General features: G+C 33.9%; 1 protein-coding gene across 3 annotated transcripts in view; it reads left to right on the top strand.

Annotated features, from left to right (window-relative positions):
* LOC132697543 (high affinity cAMP-specific and IBMX-insensitive 3',5'-cyclic phosphodiesterase 8) overlaps window positions 1-17,134 on the top strand; it is a 230,865-nt gene that overhangs the window by 42,336 nt on the left and 171,395 nt on the right. The window lies entirely within an intron of this gene.

Below are 17,134 nucleotides of genomic sequence, written 5' to 3'. Positions count from 1 at the left end.
ATTGTCGATGTTGATGTAAATAAAAAAAAAATCTTTAGTGTTTTTTTATTTAGACACACACACACACACACACACTCCTCCAAACAACAACAACAAGTGAAAAAAAAGTTACATATACATTTTACATTAGAATAAAAAAAACCAACATAAGCCTAATTTTTTTACAAATATTTTTTATTATTAGGTCGCAATGAATATGTTAAAAACAAAATCAATTATCGTCATTAAATTATTATGTATTCTGGTAAAAGACTAACATAAGCTTAATTTTTACAAATATTTTTATTATTATTAGGTCGCAATGAATATGTTAAAACAAATCAATTATCGCCATTAAATTATTATATATTCTGGTGTGAGCTTCGCTTCGAATCTCGACCGTTGATCGCGGTATGAATGTAAATTGCAGCGCGATTGTGTGCGATGGCGTACCGCCGCCGTCGCGTTTGACGACTGGATGATATCATCGCCCGCCGGTGTGCGGCAGCGGATGCATGACATCATCGCTTTGCGAAATGTTTCAACGAAACCTTGGCGGGTGAGATCATCGCGTCGCCTGGCTTCGCAACGAGACTTTCATATTAGTCCGCTGTCGGAATTCAGTATATAAAAGGTTTCGATTGTTTGTCACATCATTTAAATACCGCTTGAGTTGTGTGTGTGATCAAGTCGCTTAATTGATCAAACGATCCGTGTTATCTCAGTGTTAGCCGCCCCCACCGCACCCATCCCAAACCAACGCCAAAGTAAGTACTATTTTTTGTTTTTTGAAAAAATTGTCAATATTGAACTGAAGGATTCTACTTTCGTTATAGATGGACTTAAAAGCATTAAATGAAAAAATTGCAGCGAATAAAGAGAATCAAAAACCAATAGTTAAGTTGGGGCAGTTAGACGTTGGTCGACCATACAAGATAGACAAGGCCAGAATAGTAAAGACCCAGTTTGGGGAGGCGGTTCTATTGGAGTTAAAATTATCGGTGGTGTTCCTGCCGAACCGGGTGACGGACAGCTTCCGGCCGATTATAGACCAATTTTCGACGGGCCGCTACAGTCTGGTGTATCGGGGCGTTAAAGAAGTCGGCAGTTGGCCCGCTCAACAATTTGAAATTGTTCAAAATTAAAAATTACGGGGGAGAGAGAGAGAGAGAGAGAGAGACGGTAAGTCTTATTTTTTCAAATATTATTATTAATTGGTCGCAATGAATTTTACGCGAACTATTGAGGACGCTCAAAATTTAATTTTGGCTTTTCGTCAAGTGAACAAATACGTGTTCGATAATTTAACGGAAGAAGATAAAAATGTTTGGTTGGGACGTTTACGCAGAAACATCATTCGGTGCAACAAGATTGTTCGTACTAGTCCAAAAAAAATATATCCATGGGGTTACAAAGAAAAATACAGACAACAATTCAACATCTTAAGACTATTAAACAAATGATTTTGAATCATCGCCACCATTTTGGAATGGGGTTGCAAAACAACAGTCCTGCAAATATAAAACAAAGGGTTTTGTGGGAGCAGATCGTGTCTTGTTTCCAGGGAAGAGTTTTAACGGGTGTAATAATCAATTTGAAACACAAAGACGAACAACAGTTTTTAAACGACTGTCTTGTCATATTTAAGAAAAAAAATTCAAAAATTTTAAAACAAGCGTCGCCAATGCTAAAAGTAAATGCCACGTTTTGCGGGGAATTTATAAAGAGAAAAAGCGACGACCAAGACGTGACCGACGTGAAATATATTTCTACCAAAAATGCTGTCATCGACTTGGGGACGGATTTAAACGAATGGTTCGTTGAAAATGTTAAAATTCAAATTCTAAATAAATTGTCTGAATTTCAAGAACGCGATTCGGGATTTGCCTTGCAAAAAATTCTTTATTTGGAAATTAATATTAACAAATTTGAAGTGGGTAACGGCTCTTCCTACATTGAATTGCCCCCAGAAATTAAGAGAAAAAATGCATGCATTAATATTCAAAATAATGACGAAGCCTGTTTTTATTGGTCAGTGGTCTGTGCTTGTTTTCCTGTACATCTCAAACAACACTTACCAACTTCATATACTTATTATAAGGGCGTTTTAAGAACTGAAAATTGCCCAACACCGATGGGTCTAAATCAAATTCATATATTTGAAAAATTCAACGAAATTTCCGTAAATGTGTACGTTTTAGAGTTAATTCAAAATAACAGTAAAAGTTTTTATTCAGTGTTACCGGCCCGTTTGACTAAAGAAAAACGCGAAAAACATGTCAATTTACTATTAATTCAAAATAAGTATTATCCAAAAATTAATGATTTTGATCCGGAACCGACGACGGCAGAGGACCATAAATATGAAAAAGAAGAAGAAATTAAATATAATTATTGTTATATTAAAAATTTATCTCGACTAGTGTCGCGCCAGCTTAGTAGACATAACGGTAAAAAATATATTTGCGATAGGTGTTTGAATTACTTCAGTAGCGAAACGCTCTTAAAGGATCATGAAAGGTTGTGTGTCAGTTTGAACGATTATAAAGTGTCTTTTCCCAAATACGACTATGTTGAATTTCGAAACCATATATACAAACAAACCACGCCATTTGTAATCTACGCCGATTTCGAAAGTCAACTTGAAGATGTAAATTTGGTAATTTCAGACAAAACGCGAAAATATCAAAAGCATGAGGCATATAGTGCCGCATATTATTTTAAATGTTCTTATGACGATTCTTTGTCCTTTTTCGAATCCTATCGCGGTCCAGATTGTATGGATTGGTTCGTCCGACAAATATCTGACTTATCGAAGTTTGTCCAATCGAAATTTATTGATATCGTACCCATGGAAGGGTCAATTACTTTCTCTCAAGTTTCGACACATTGTCATATTGGTTCGTCCGACAAATATCTGACTTATCGAAGTTTGTCCAATCGAAATTTATTGATATCGTACCCATGGAAGGGTCAATTACTTTCTCTCAAGTTTCGACACATTGTCATATTTGCGAAGAGCCTTTCTCACCGACAGACGTCATTGTCCGCGACCACGACCATTTTACCGGGAAATTCAGAAATTTCGCCCATCAGGCTTGTAATTTAAATTTTAGAAAATTGTTCATAGTGCCCGTAGTATTCCAGAATCTCTCAGGGTACGACGCCCATTTTATCCTTAGGGCCTTGGGCAATAAAGGGTCTTTAAGTTTGGTTCCGGTCAACAAGGAAAAATACATATCTTTTACCTATTACGAGCCCGTATATAAGCTAAAGTTTCGATTTATAGATTCGTTTAGATTTTTGGGGGCGTCTCTAGACAATTTGGTAAACAGCGTCGACAAAAATGAACTTTACATATTAAAAAAGGAATTTTCTCACCTTCAAGACGAATCAAAACTAAATTTATTGTCGCAAAAGGGTGTATTTTGTTATGATTACATAGACGACTACGACAAATTAAACGAAACGAGTTTACCGCCCATCGATGCTTTTTACAATAAATTATATGAGTCCGACATTAGTGAAGAAAAGTATGCTCATGCGCAAAAAGTCTGGTCCGCGTTTGAAATTAAAAACTTGGGCGAATATTTGGATTTATATTTGAAAACGGACGTTATCCTTTTGGCCGACGTATTTGAAAATTTTCGAAAAAATTGTATGGTGACGCATATTTTGGACCCGGCATGGTATTTTAGTATGCCCGGATATACGTGGGACTGTATGCTTAGATTCACAAAATGTCGTTTAGAACTGATGCGTGACATTGATCAGATTATGTTTATCGAACAGGGTATACGGGGTGGGATTTCGGTGTGCGTTGGCAGGTACGTTGAGGCAAACAACAAGTACATCTCCAATTACGATCCATCAAAGCAATCGAATTATCTCACATTTTTTGACGTTAACAATCTTTACGGCAAGGCTATGTCGGAGCCTCTTCCCTACGGCGGATTCACATGGTTGACTCGGGAAGAAATTGCCTCCCTTAGCATTAATAATATTCCAGACACGGGCGGGGTAGGCTATATTTTGGAGGTAGATTTGCAATACCCTCAGAGTTTACACGATCTACATAAAGATTTCGCGTGCCTCCCAATTCAAAATTACCAAAATTGATGACAACCCTTTTTAATAAAACCAATTACGTTATACACTATCGAAATTTAAAGCAAGCTTTAAAACACGGACTCGTTCTTACTAAAATACACAGAGTATTAAAATTTAGGCAATCTTCTTGGCTAAAAGAATATATCGATCTAAATAATCACTTACGGACGCAAGCCACTACCACTTTTGGTAAAAATCTTTTTAAATTATTTAACAACGCGGTGTTCGGAAATACTATGGAAAACATACGTAAGCATCGGGTCGTAAAATTTGTTAGAAAGTGGGAGGGTCGTTACGGTGCTAAAAATTTAATTGCTAGTCCCCGATTTCACAATAGAACTGTACTAGATGATAATCTAATGTTGGTGGAACTGAAAAAATCGGAACTTATTTTTAACAAACCCCTTTACATTGGAATGTCAATTCTGGATCTATCTAAAATTATCATGTATTCGTTTCATTACGATTACATGCTACCCAAGTTAGGTCCGGAGAAATGTAAAATTCAGTATATGGACACGGACAGTTTCATTTACAACATCCATTGTGATGATGTATACGAAGAGGTTATGAAGTCCAATTTAAGCAAATTCGACACGTCCGACTATCCCATTGATAATCCATACAATATGCCTCGCGTCAATAAGAAAGTACTGGGTCTAATGAAGGACGAGGCCAACGGTTCAATAATTTCACACTATGCCGGGCTAAGATCGAAAATGTACACTTATAAAATCTTCAACGGAAAAACTGTAAAAAAATCAAAGGGTGTAAACTACCAGATTGTTAAAAATAAAATAACTTTTGAAGATTTTGTTGATTGCTTGAAAAATTTAAAAGAAAAACATGCTACTCAACGAACCATTCGTTCTTATACGCACGAGGTGTTTAGTATCGAACAAATTAAAGTGGCGCTAAGTCCGTATGACGACAAAAGATATCTTATAGCAAACAGGTTTGATACTCTTCCGTGGGGACATTACAAGGCACTGTAATTTTTTTTTCTCTGTTGTAGACAGACAATGGCCGAATTGTTGTCGTTGAAAGATCTATGTATAAAGTCAATTAGTGAAAACGTTCATTCTGTTGCACATTTTCTGCTTGAAACGACCTTACCGAGGACGCTAACGCTACAGATAATGGAAAAATATCCCGAATATAGGTGGAAATATATTAATGCACTCGCTGTCAAATGTGAACGACCACCTCCACCAGATTTGAGTTTGATAACCCGTCAAAAGAAAGTATCGTTGGCACATCGAAATGCCATTTTAGTATGGCCAAGGTATACAGACCATCCTTTTGAGCATTATAGCTATTATTTATGGGAAAAACACTATATAGTGATGACCCGAACATTTCTGTTGATGGTTTGTGAATCTTGCAAAGACGCTTTTATAACTTTTGAAAAAAAATCAAAAATCAAATTTGACAAATTTGATTTTTGCGATTATCGGCACATACCTACAGTCGAAGCCTGTGCATTAATATATATGGTATACCAGAGTCAGAGGAGTTGGTGTGAAAGTTGCTATTCCGAAATACACTTTGAATTAGAACCCGAAGAAGAAATCGATGATCGCACCAGAATATATAATAATTTAATGGCGATAATTGATTTGTTTTAACATATTCATTGCGACCTAATAATAATATTTGTAAAAAATTAGGCTTATGATAGTCTTTTTAGAATCCCCCTCAGAAAAAACGACGATCACACCGGAATATATAATAATTTAATGACGATTCATTGCGACGGGGGGGCGAGCACCAGCGGCAGCCCCCGGGGGGCACCACCGCCACCACCACGGACGACGGCGGGGCACCACCACGGACAACGATTTGGTCGGCACCACCACCACCACGGACGACGGCGGGGCACCACGGACAACGATTTGGTTGGCACCACGGACGACGGTTAGGTTGGCGGCACCACGGACGACGGTTTGGTTAGGGCGGGGGGGGGCGGGGACTCTACCAGCGGGGGCTACGCCCCCCACCTCTACCAGCGGAGGCTACGCCCAGGGGCCCCCCGCGGGCGAACGGTTGGCACCACGGACAACGGTTTGGTTGGAACCACGGACCACAATTTGGTTAGGTCGGTACCACGGACGACGGTTTGGTTAGGCCGAACGGCCAATGGGCGAACGACCTTGAACCAATGGGCGAGTGGCCCATGGGCGAATGGCCTATGGGCGAATGGCCCAAGGGCGAAAAGAAGAAGACGGGCCCGTGGCCGAGTGGCCAAAAAGTGAGGTTAGGAGTCCCTGGAAGTCCCTTTATCCATCTACTGCACACTGTTGGGGAGAATGGTAGTTACACCTGGCCTCCAAGGAGCTTCGACCTAACTCCCCTACATTTTTTTTATGGGGTACACTTAAAGATTTAGTTTACAAACACAAACCGCCAACTGCCGAGGAACGTAAACGTCGGATAAGAGAAGGTATCGGATATTTAAATGGTAGAATCTGATAGAAATGCCATTATGTATTTAGAAACCCTTTATACTCCTTGTATTGCTCGAAGTGAAGGACATGTTGAACAACTGTTACACTAATTATTATCCTTTGTAAGGTATTAATTTTTTATTGATCGTTCGTTAATAAATAATATTAATAAATAATATTCCGTATAAATAATGAATACATTTATATAATCTTTGAAATGGTAAATCATATTGGCAGCACTTTAGCACTTATTTTGTTCAAACGCCGTCATAGTCACCTTACACTAACTGAACTTATATTTCAACAGCAAATTATTTGTGATAGAGAGATGTTTAAAAGGAAATATTTCAAAAAGTAAAAATATTAGGCATGTACAACCCTATTTGAAATTGGCTTAATTTTTAATGCTTTAATGTCTCATCAATCTGTGCTATTTGAATTTTGGACTTTATCCACTATTGATGTAGTTTCCTGACTTTTTCTTTTAACAATACTGATTTGCTATTAATAAAAATATATTAAACCAATTGGCATTGAAATGGGGTTAAAATACTAGACCGCTTCGTAATTTTAGTTTTATAATTTTCCCACAGAGCGCCAAGCTGTACGCCATGTTTCGCAAACATAAATAGAGCGGCTTCTTCGAGAAATGGATTGCATGTATAACGGCCGTAAAAGCTAAGACGCTTCAGTTTGCCACGTAATCTAATGAAGTTATAGATTTCGTCTAGTTCAGTGAACTTTCAGCGAATATCTTCCGCTAGATTATCAACGACAACCGCCTTAAACTAGAAATTTCGCCGAATTTGATGGTTGAATTTGTAGTCAAATATTAAAAATGTTATTTTCAACCAACTTTTTGTAATAATTCATCGATTATATTATTATACTTTTGTCATGCTTGATTATATATATGGCTGCAAAGTTTTGCTTTTTAAAAGGATTTTCATTCATTTCAAATATGTCGTTATTAATTTTGCAAGAAGCCATTAAGAAGGTTGAAAAATTCCGACACACTGAAGTCATAAATAAACCCAAATACCCTATTAAATTAATGTGGATTATCCATCGAGAAAATTGAAATTTATAACGGCATATGAAAAGAAAAATGTTTTTGTTGTTTTACGAAGGTAATAAAATAATTTTTGAAATTCATTTAACATCCACCAAAGTTTCTTAATAATGACACTCAAATAACCGTGGTATACATACTGCAATGCTTTTAAATCGTTCCTAATGAAAAATACACCAATCAAACATGCCGCCACAAAAATGTTTTTGCTACTTCCTTCTTAAAATACCCAATTCTACACCGATCTAGCGTGCTACTACTTCAGTTTTGTGTTCCACGGATCAGACCCATTTCGGACATTTCCAGGAACACGGGTTTTGCAATCGAATGTTTGCGGAGATTTTACCCCACGGCTTGAATTTTGATGTTTGTCAATTCTGACGGCCATGTCAGTAAATGTGTTCGTACTGGTCTGCAAAAATGTACTCTAATGCCGTTTATCAAACTTCACTCTGCGTTTGGCGTTTCTGGTTCTATGGTTTTTATTCTTTTATTCTTTTAAGGCAGAAAATCTTGTATTGGTATTTGTTTGACCTGCCAACTTCCATAATTTTTGAGGTCATATATTTTGCAAATTGATATATTTGGGTCAATGTCTAAAGTCGATCATAAGTTATTATCAAATGCAAAGCTTAAACAATATGGCAGCATTTAACATATCGTTGAAACGCACAGTATTGCTAAAAGATATCCTTAAAATCGTAATTTATTGTAGCTTGCCTATCTAATTAGCTTAGTTAGGAGAGGGCAAGTTGTAAAGTTGTGGACCTAACAAATTTTGTCAATCGAGATCCGATAGTTCGGACATCTCTCATATTTATTTGGGCTTTCATAATCATGACCCTACCCTACTCAGATTAACTTCGTCCCCATTGTCTGGTCTGAGAAGGAATATTTTTACATTGGAGGTAAATTTAACATAATCAATAAAGCTAGTAACACTGACCCACTAAAAAATATACGGATTGTTCCAATGACATAATTGGCAATGTGGTGACATGGCAAACATGTGGGAACCTAAAAGTTACAGTACATAACATTGTACTTTCAGAGATTTTTCTGATTTTTTTCTACGTCGGCTGCAATAAAGCCTGAGCAAAAAGATTTTACAAATTTTGTTCTGGAAAAGAAATGCTCTAAGGCTACGTGGAATTTTTTTAGAAAAAAATTATGCATTCATGCATGTGACTTCTAATTCAAGAACAAGATTATCCCAGATGTCAGGTTTTCGTAAATCTTTTGGCACTGCATTCTTTCGGGACAGAGGGCGTATATATATATATATATATATATATATATATATATATATATATATATATATATATATATATATATATATATATATATATATATATATATATATATATATATATATATATATATATATATAATATTATATAATATGATATTTTCTTACAATATTATAAAATATGACAAGATCAGTCACGTTATACGCAGGCAGGAATTTCTTTTATTTAAATCATCCATCTTATTTGTTTTAAAAGGTTGAATCTTTTTTTTTAGTGGGTCAGTATTACTAGCTTTATTGATTATGTTAAATTTACCTCCAATGTAAAAATATTCCTTCTCAGACCAGATAATGGGGACGAAGTTAATCTGAGTAGGGTACGGTCATGATTATGAAAGCCCAAATAATGAGAGATGTCCGAACTATCGGATCCCGATTGACAAAATTTCGCAAAATTGGAATAAAACAGGTCTGATGTCTCGGCGAGACGAAGGCGATCGTTAGAAAATGTATTTTGGTGCTTCGCTACGGATGTCTCTCGAACAATCGCAAACCGAAAAAAACTGGTCTTCGGGTATTGATTGGGCCGGGAGAAGCCAAGAGACACGAGTAACTAAAAGTCGATTTCGTTCGGGCCATATATATATATATATATATATATATATATATATATATATATATATATATATATATATATATATATATATATATATATATATTCTCACGTATTGATTCACGGATGGAAAAATGTGATGACACTATATTCCGGGATATCATCCGTTCGCTCGTTGAACTCCGACTGGAATCCTGCATCCGACTGGAATCCTGCAAATCTTGCCTCCGACTGGAATCCTGCAGACGTTTCGCCAAAATCTCACTTGGCATCTTCAATGCTCGCGCTCCGAAAACACTTCGAACACATATGTATATATATATATATATATATATATATATATATATATATATATATATATATATATATATATATATATATATATATATATATATATATATATGTAGAAATGTAGGTCGTTAATAATTTAGTCAACAAAATCTACGGTTAAGGAATGCATCGGCGCGAAATGATTTATGTTTGCCAGGTCATGGTAACGCTGTCGGCAGAACGTGTGAATAGTGACATTGTTTTTGGTGTAGCTGTCATGTAGACGAAAGTAGGTACGAATCTCGATTGTGAAACAAAAAAATGCTATTATGCTTGAGTGATGTTGTACTAGCCTTTAAATTAGTTTATTGTAACATGGCATAGAGAAAACTAATAAAAAGATTGTTGTAGATTCCGGGGCAAAAGGCAGCAATACTTTATGGGAGCTACAAATAAAATAAACTTGAAAACGGTGATGCTATTTCAAATTTAACAAAATATTACTTATACCAATACTGCAATGAAAAGCGCAGGTTTTTTACTTCTGACGAAGAACATGCGTATCTTATTTTCTGATAGAACTAAGTATGGAAGTATTTAATAGGAAAACGTGTAAAAATCACAACTTACCGAGCGATAGTAACTGTACAGAAGCAAATCCATGGAACGATAGGATTGAAAAAACAATAAAAATGCCCAGATTCCTATTATTTTATTAACAGCTTCAACTGATAATTATTTTTTACAAATTAGGAGTAATTAAATTATATAATTCAAAATATTAATTGGCAGACGCCACATTTTTTGGCCCTAACTGGATCCAGCTTCTTAAATATTCTCCAAAATGGATTGGACTATTGATCTACGAGGTATTACTACCTACTAAACTAACTATAACTAATGAACACTGAGACTCAATATCAGAAGTAACATCCCTAAAAACGTATAAGTATTTTATGATTAAACGGGGTAACCTAACTTTTACTTCAGCTTTCGTTTGTGTTTTTGGGTTATTTTTCTTTAAATAACATTTATATATCTGTCGAATGAAATTTATGAACTGCTTTTACCATAAGATGATTGGAAATATGATATAGTGGGTCAGGTCACTGGCTAGATAATATATCCCTTAAGTCCCTTAACAATTTTTGTTTAGGAAGCTGCTTCTGTAGATCACAGGGAAAACTATGCCTTTATATTTCTTGAGAATAATATCAAATATGGTACTCGCCGTCACATATCTCATTTTTGTCACGAATCAGATGCAGAGTACTGCCAAAATTTGCAAAGCGATGGTCCAATATTCGTGACTTTGGCGTATTCCTATCCACTCTTGACACTCTTGAATGTTTGGTGGGAGTGAGTCAGCCGAAAAGATTATTATCATGGGAAACTTTAATATTGATTTCAAAATGATAACTCTAACTGGCAACTTACGTTGACGATTGCTGACTTCAGAAGAATGTCTGATTATTCTATATATATATATATATATATATATATATATATATATATATATATATATATATATATATATATATATATATATATATATATATATATATATTTGTATCTCTTCCTTTATTGTCACTAAAAATTGTAAGGGATTACTGATTCTAGGAATATATGTTTTATTAAATCAATTTTATTCAGCAAACCTCTCTATATATACTTTATATATGCTGTTTGCGGTTACCTATGGTTACTGTTCGGTCGAATACTCGATTAATTTCAAGGGCTTACTCCGATGTTGATTGGGTTACTGCTGAAATGCTAATTTATATAATAAATAAATATAAATTTCCCCTTAATCAGAGTTTATATAAATATAAATAAATAAAAGTCGTAATTTAATTCGCTTTGTTGTGCCAATACTCACAACGTAATAAATGGCCTCTTTAAAATATACATTTTATTAAAATAAAACAAATCGCCCATCGCTTTACTAGTAAAGAATTAATTCAATCCGACGGCAGCATATGTACTAAGGTCGCCGTAAATATTAACACAAATTTAACAAATGCTAAACAGATAATGCATTGGTATTCACAAACACAACACCATTTTACTTAACCCCCGTGATTGAATCTCGCATATGCATTTCCACCGTATCGTTGCTAATGTTTTTTTAAACAGGTGACTAAATCGGCGTTTATCAAACTTATTGCATAATATTAAAATATATTATTATTATTATTATTATTATTATTATATATTAATATTTTTAAACAGTGTATTTAATAATATTTTGATGTACGGCAATTTACTTTCATTGGCCGAAACTGGCAATATCAATATGGGCATAAATAGCCTTTAACCCGACAATCAAAATTGACCCAGATTGCAATTATTTGCGGAACAAATTTATATTAATTATGAATTATCCCGCAAACTTTATTAATTAAATTTCCTTAAATTGTTATTGTTTTGATATTGGTATTACGTTCCATTACAATTGATTCTACGAAAGTTCAAAGACGAGTTTCTCTCAATCACATAAATCCGGATTTGACGCGTTCCTGGAAAACCGCGAATTTTAGTGATTTAACGTTACGCCTATCCATTAATAAGCCACTTTCCATGAGAAATTTTCGCCATTTTGTAGTACCATTTCAAATCACCCTTTACGCTAATTCGGGCATAAAATGCTGTGTTAATTCCCTCCCAATTTCCTACTTTAACTCCAATAATAATTTTTAGGTGTGAGTGAAAAATAATTAATCAAATTATTACTGTCTTTTAAAACATCATTACTATATCCAGAAAATAAAAATGATTAATTTAAACTTTTAAATCAATAAATTCTAAAGCATTTGAAGAAAATCAAACAGGAGTCATCATAACACATCATAGCACTACTAAGCGTCACTGCACTGCAAGCGAGATGGGATTTATTACAGTTCTTATTTTACGAGACTGCACAAAGGCTTTTGACACTTTTAATCATGATTTGCGGAGCTCAATATTTAGCTGTAACACACCTGAATTTTTGCATTTGAAAAAGAATATCAGTAGCAGCAATAAACTAAATAATAATAATAATAATAATAATAATAATAAACTAATAATAATAATAATAAACTATGGCTTGTGTCAAATAGCCAAATTTTCAAAAAACGCAACTCAAAACCTTAATATCAGCAAGTCTGTGGGAATCATTTTTGCAAGTAATACAAATAGAGAATTTTTCAAACCTTAGTTTTCTCACCTGAATCTTCATATTGAAGAAGATTTAAAACTTGTAGTTTATATAAACAAACATCTACAAAAAGCTTACATCAACTTAAAAATCACATTTCGAAATAAACGTTTTCTTAGAGAATAATAATTTTGTGTAACTCTTTAGTCTCGGCACATTTTAACTGTTCTGAAGAAAGAAAGAAAGAGTAGTATATTATGCAACAGGTCTAGGTAAACGGCACTTAAAAAGTTTATCAAACGTGTTACTATACTTTTTCTGCGACCGCTAGTTTTTAGGTACATTTTTGCAAGACAACACGAACATGACATGACTGTCATTTTGACAAACGTCAAAATTCAAGCCGTGTAGTATATATCTCCAATTGCTCCCCAACCCGTGCGGTAATATCCCCTTTTTGACTATCCATGTAAATTTCACAAAACCACTAATGGCATGTCAGCTCATAGGAACACAAGCGAACTGACATTAAAGAAATACTCAAATATTGAACTGAGGTGGTTTTTATTTGATGAAAATCCATTTATCAAAATAAATAAGTACTAAAAGTTCAGATTTTCACGAAATTATATATTTTTACATGACAATTGTTTCGACAACACCGAGTCTATGTCAAAAGTAATTTGATTTACAAACTACCTGGTACTATATATACCGAAAAATGTGGATTTAAGTTTAATAAAGGACAGGTATTTAAATCTAATTGATCGTTAAACAATACATTTGAATGTCTCATTTTGTTAATCTAAATGGCTTCCAATAAATTTAATTTTCTACTTTTTGTGGCTGTATGTAAAATATCAAAATTGTCTTCAAAAATGTGTTTTTCTCTGTTTAAGTGTGTAGGATAATTAGAATCTAAACTATTGTTTTTAAACGCTCTTTTATGTTCGTTAATACGTTTCTTGATCTATCTGTTTGTCCTGTTGTTATTACAAGTCCTGTTGTTATTACAAGATCCGCATTTCAACCTGCTTTTTGAGATGTTGGACATTTTGTTTTATTGTTTTTTTAAAATTTTCCTATTGTGTTGTTAGTTCTGAAACCTATTTTTAAACCTCATTTTGACAAACGTTTTGAAACTTTTTCACTGGTTCCTCCTATGTATGTAATTGTTTTAAATTGTTCGTGTTCTGTATTAGATTTCGGATAAATAGGGTTTATTGTTGTCTGGATTTGTTTTTTATTTATAATGAACGGATTGTAGCCATTGTTGAGTGCAATTTGTTTAATGATATTAAGTTCTTTGTTGTAATTTTCTGTTGAGAGTGGCGTATTAAGAAGTGTGTGTTTAAAAGAGCGAAATGCAGCCATTCTGTGTGTATAAGGGTGATTTGAGCTGTTATGTATGACAGTGTCCGTGTGTGAAGGTTTATGATATATTGAAAAATCTAATTTGTTTTGCGCTTTCGTAACAGTTAAGTCTAAAAAATTAATAAAGTTATCCTGTTCAATCTCGATAGTGAATTTTATACGATTATGTAATGAGTTAATGTAATTTAAAAAAGAATTCAACCCTTTGTCCGTTCCAACAAAGCAACCAAAGAAAAGAAGAAAACTTTTACTTAAAGGATGTTCTAGTATTATATTTTCCAAATTATCCATAAAAATCTCGGCTAACCAAGGACTAAGTGAATGGGTTAACCTGTTTCCGAGTTAGGGTGAAATCTACAAAATCTATCACATCCATAGGTGGAATACTAGGAAATAAGTTTTGTACATGCGTTAGAAGAGATTTTGATATCTTTAATTTTTTTGATTAATTCAAAAGAATTTTTTATTGCAAATGTCGGTTTATAATCTGTGTGGAACTTTAAAATATTTACTAATTTTGTTGAGAGTTTAACTGCTGGAGCTGTTACATAAGACACGATTGGTCTAATGTTTGTTTGTTTATGTAATTTAACTAAAGAATATAATTTCGGAGGTTGTTGATTCATAATTGTTAAAAAATATTTGTCTTTGTCACTAAATAGTGTGGAGTTAGTAATTACTTCCTTGACTTGTCTTTGATATAATTCGGTAGGATCGTGTTTGATATATTGGAAAAGTTCTGGTTTAGGAAGATTGTTGGTTTTTGAAACATATTCTGGGAGATCGATAGCTATGACAATTATGCATTTCACTCTTTTGTACCCAGACTTCTTAATACCCCATTCTCAACAGAAAATTACAACAAAGAACTTAATATCATTTAACAAATTGCACTCAACAATCCGTCCATTATAGATAAAATTATAAATAAAAAACTCCAGACAAAAGTAAATTCTATTTATCCGAAACCTAATTCAGAACACGAACAATTTAAAACAATTACGTACATAGGAAAACCCAGTGAAAAAGTTTCAAAACATTTGTCAAAATGTGGTTTAAAAATAGCTTTCAGAACTAACAACACAATAGGAAAATTTTTAAAAAACAATAAAACGAAATGTCCAAAATCTCAAAAAGCAGGTGTCTACAGGTTGAAATGCGGATCTTGTCCTAAAATTTATATTGGACAAACAGGATCCTTCAAAGAGCGTTTAAAAACAATAGTCTAGATTCTATGCTACACACTTAAACACAGAAAAACACATTTTTGACGACAATTTTGATATTTTACATACAGCCACAAAAAGTAGAAAATTAAATTTATTGGAAGCTATGGAGATTAACAAAATGAGACATTCAAATGTATTGCTTCAATTAGATTTGAACTTAAATTCTCACAACATTAATTAAGGTTTTATTGTCATTTTTAGGTATATATAGTAGCAGGTAGTTTGTAAATATTAGTTTGATAAAGACACGGTGTTGTCAAAACAACTGTGATGTTAAAATATATAATTTCACGAAAATCAGAACTTTCAGTTCTTATTTATTTTTTTAAATACTCAAATTGGGGAATTTGACACATAAATAAACTAAAAGTTATAAAATAAGTGTTGTTTGCTTAAGCAGCTCTATATGAGGGATTCTCTAACGTAAATTGCTTGATTATCGTTATATATTTAACGCTTGGTAGTTTAGTTGTAGTAGTAGTAGGTGATACTATCAATCGATGGTATCACCTACCACCAACTACCAACCAACGCCATAGCACGTATCATGCAGAAATCAAATGTTTGGATCAAATCTCCATCCTAAAAATAAGTGGCAAGTAAAGTTTAATTTTCCTTTAGTTATTGGTGTTCATGTTCCTATACTAAAATTATCTGTTCACGGAGACGAATATATTAACAGAAAAAACTGAAGAGTTCACAAGTGTGGAAGTCTCTTGGCCAGGACAATACACTGTTAACAAGAGAGCGAGTTATAATAGAGATATGTTTCGGTCAATTAAAACGGCATTTTCCCTTACTACATACGCGTCGAAATACGAAAAGTGTCTTCTCTTGTTATGAGTTGCTTTATCTTACACAACGTGGCTAGGCACCTTAATGAAGAAAACTTCCATGATGATGTTCCGGAAGAGGGCGAACAAGAAATGATTGAAAACCAAAATGCCGCCGAGTGTACAGACGCCGTGATATTTCAGAGAGGTCAGGTTAGAAGAGATATAAAGAATTATCCAAGGCGTTCGAGTCTAAGCAAGCATCATAGGAGGACGTAATTCAGAATACTTTAAACTTAACGGGATAGTAGTAACTTAAAAGTAATATTAGTTAAAGGACCATTTATGAAAAACTGTTAATTGGGAAATTATTTCAATTTTTTCCCGGAAATAAGCTCATTAGAATTGGAGTTTCATTTTTCTCATTTTTATCCAAATGCAATATATTCTTGTGAAGTAAACTGAAACACTTGCACTTGTTCAAGTAAAACGAGACGCTGAAGCTCTGTTAACGACAAACCTCTAGTTTCGTCGGTTTCCACTAATCCCTGTTTTCCTTTTTCATTTCTTCTGCTGCAGACGAAACAGTTCCACGAATTATAGAAATATCACCTTTTTTGTTGGACTACCTGTCGAAACAGCACCTGAAAATTTAAAATGTGTTATTTTTAAATACTGAAATGTAATACATTCAGCTTTTAGAAACTTCGTAATATTTAGGTCTAATTTTCATTTCTTTTGAATAGTACTTGTATAAAGAATCATAAAAAAATATGCATGAAGTATTGTTGCATGAAATTGTTGATACATGTACAGAAAGGAACAAAAGAGGCTTTTTGAAACTGTAAAAATCCAACACACTGTTTATCAAATTTTAAT

Source organism: Cylas formicarius, unplaced genomic scaffold (genome assembly GCF_029955315.1).
Source record: "Cylas formicarius isolate icCylForm1 unplaced genomic scaffold, icCylForm1.1 PGA_scaffold_10__41_contigs__length_53128322, whole genome shotgun sequence".
NCBI lineage: Eukaryota > Metazoa > Arthropoda > Insecta > Coleoptera > Brentidae > Cylas > Cylas formicarius.
Note: the sequence above shows the minus strand (reverse complement) of the source record. Positions and strands in the feature narration are given on the sequence as shown.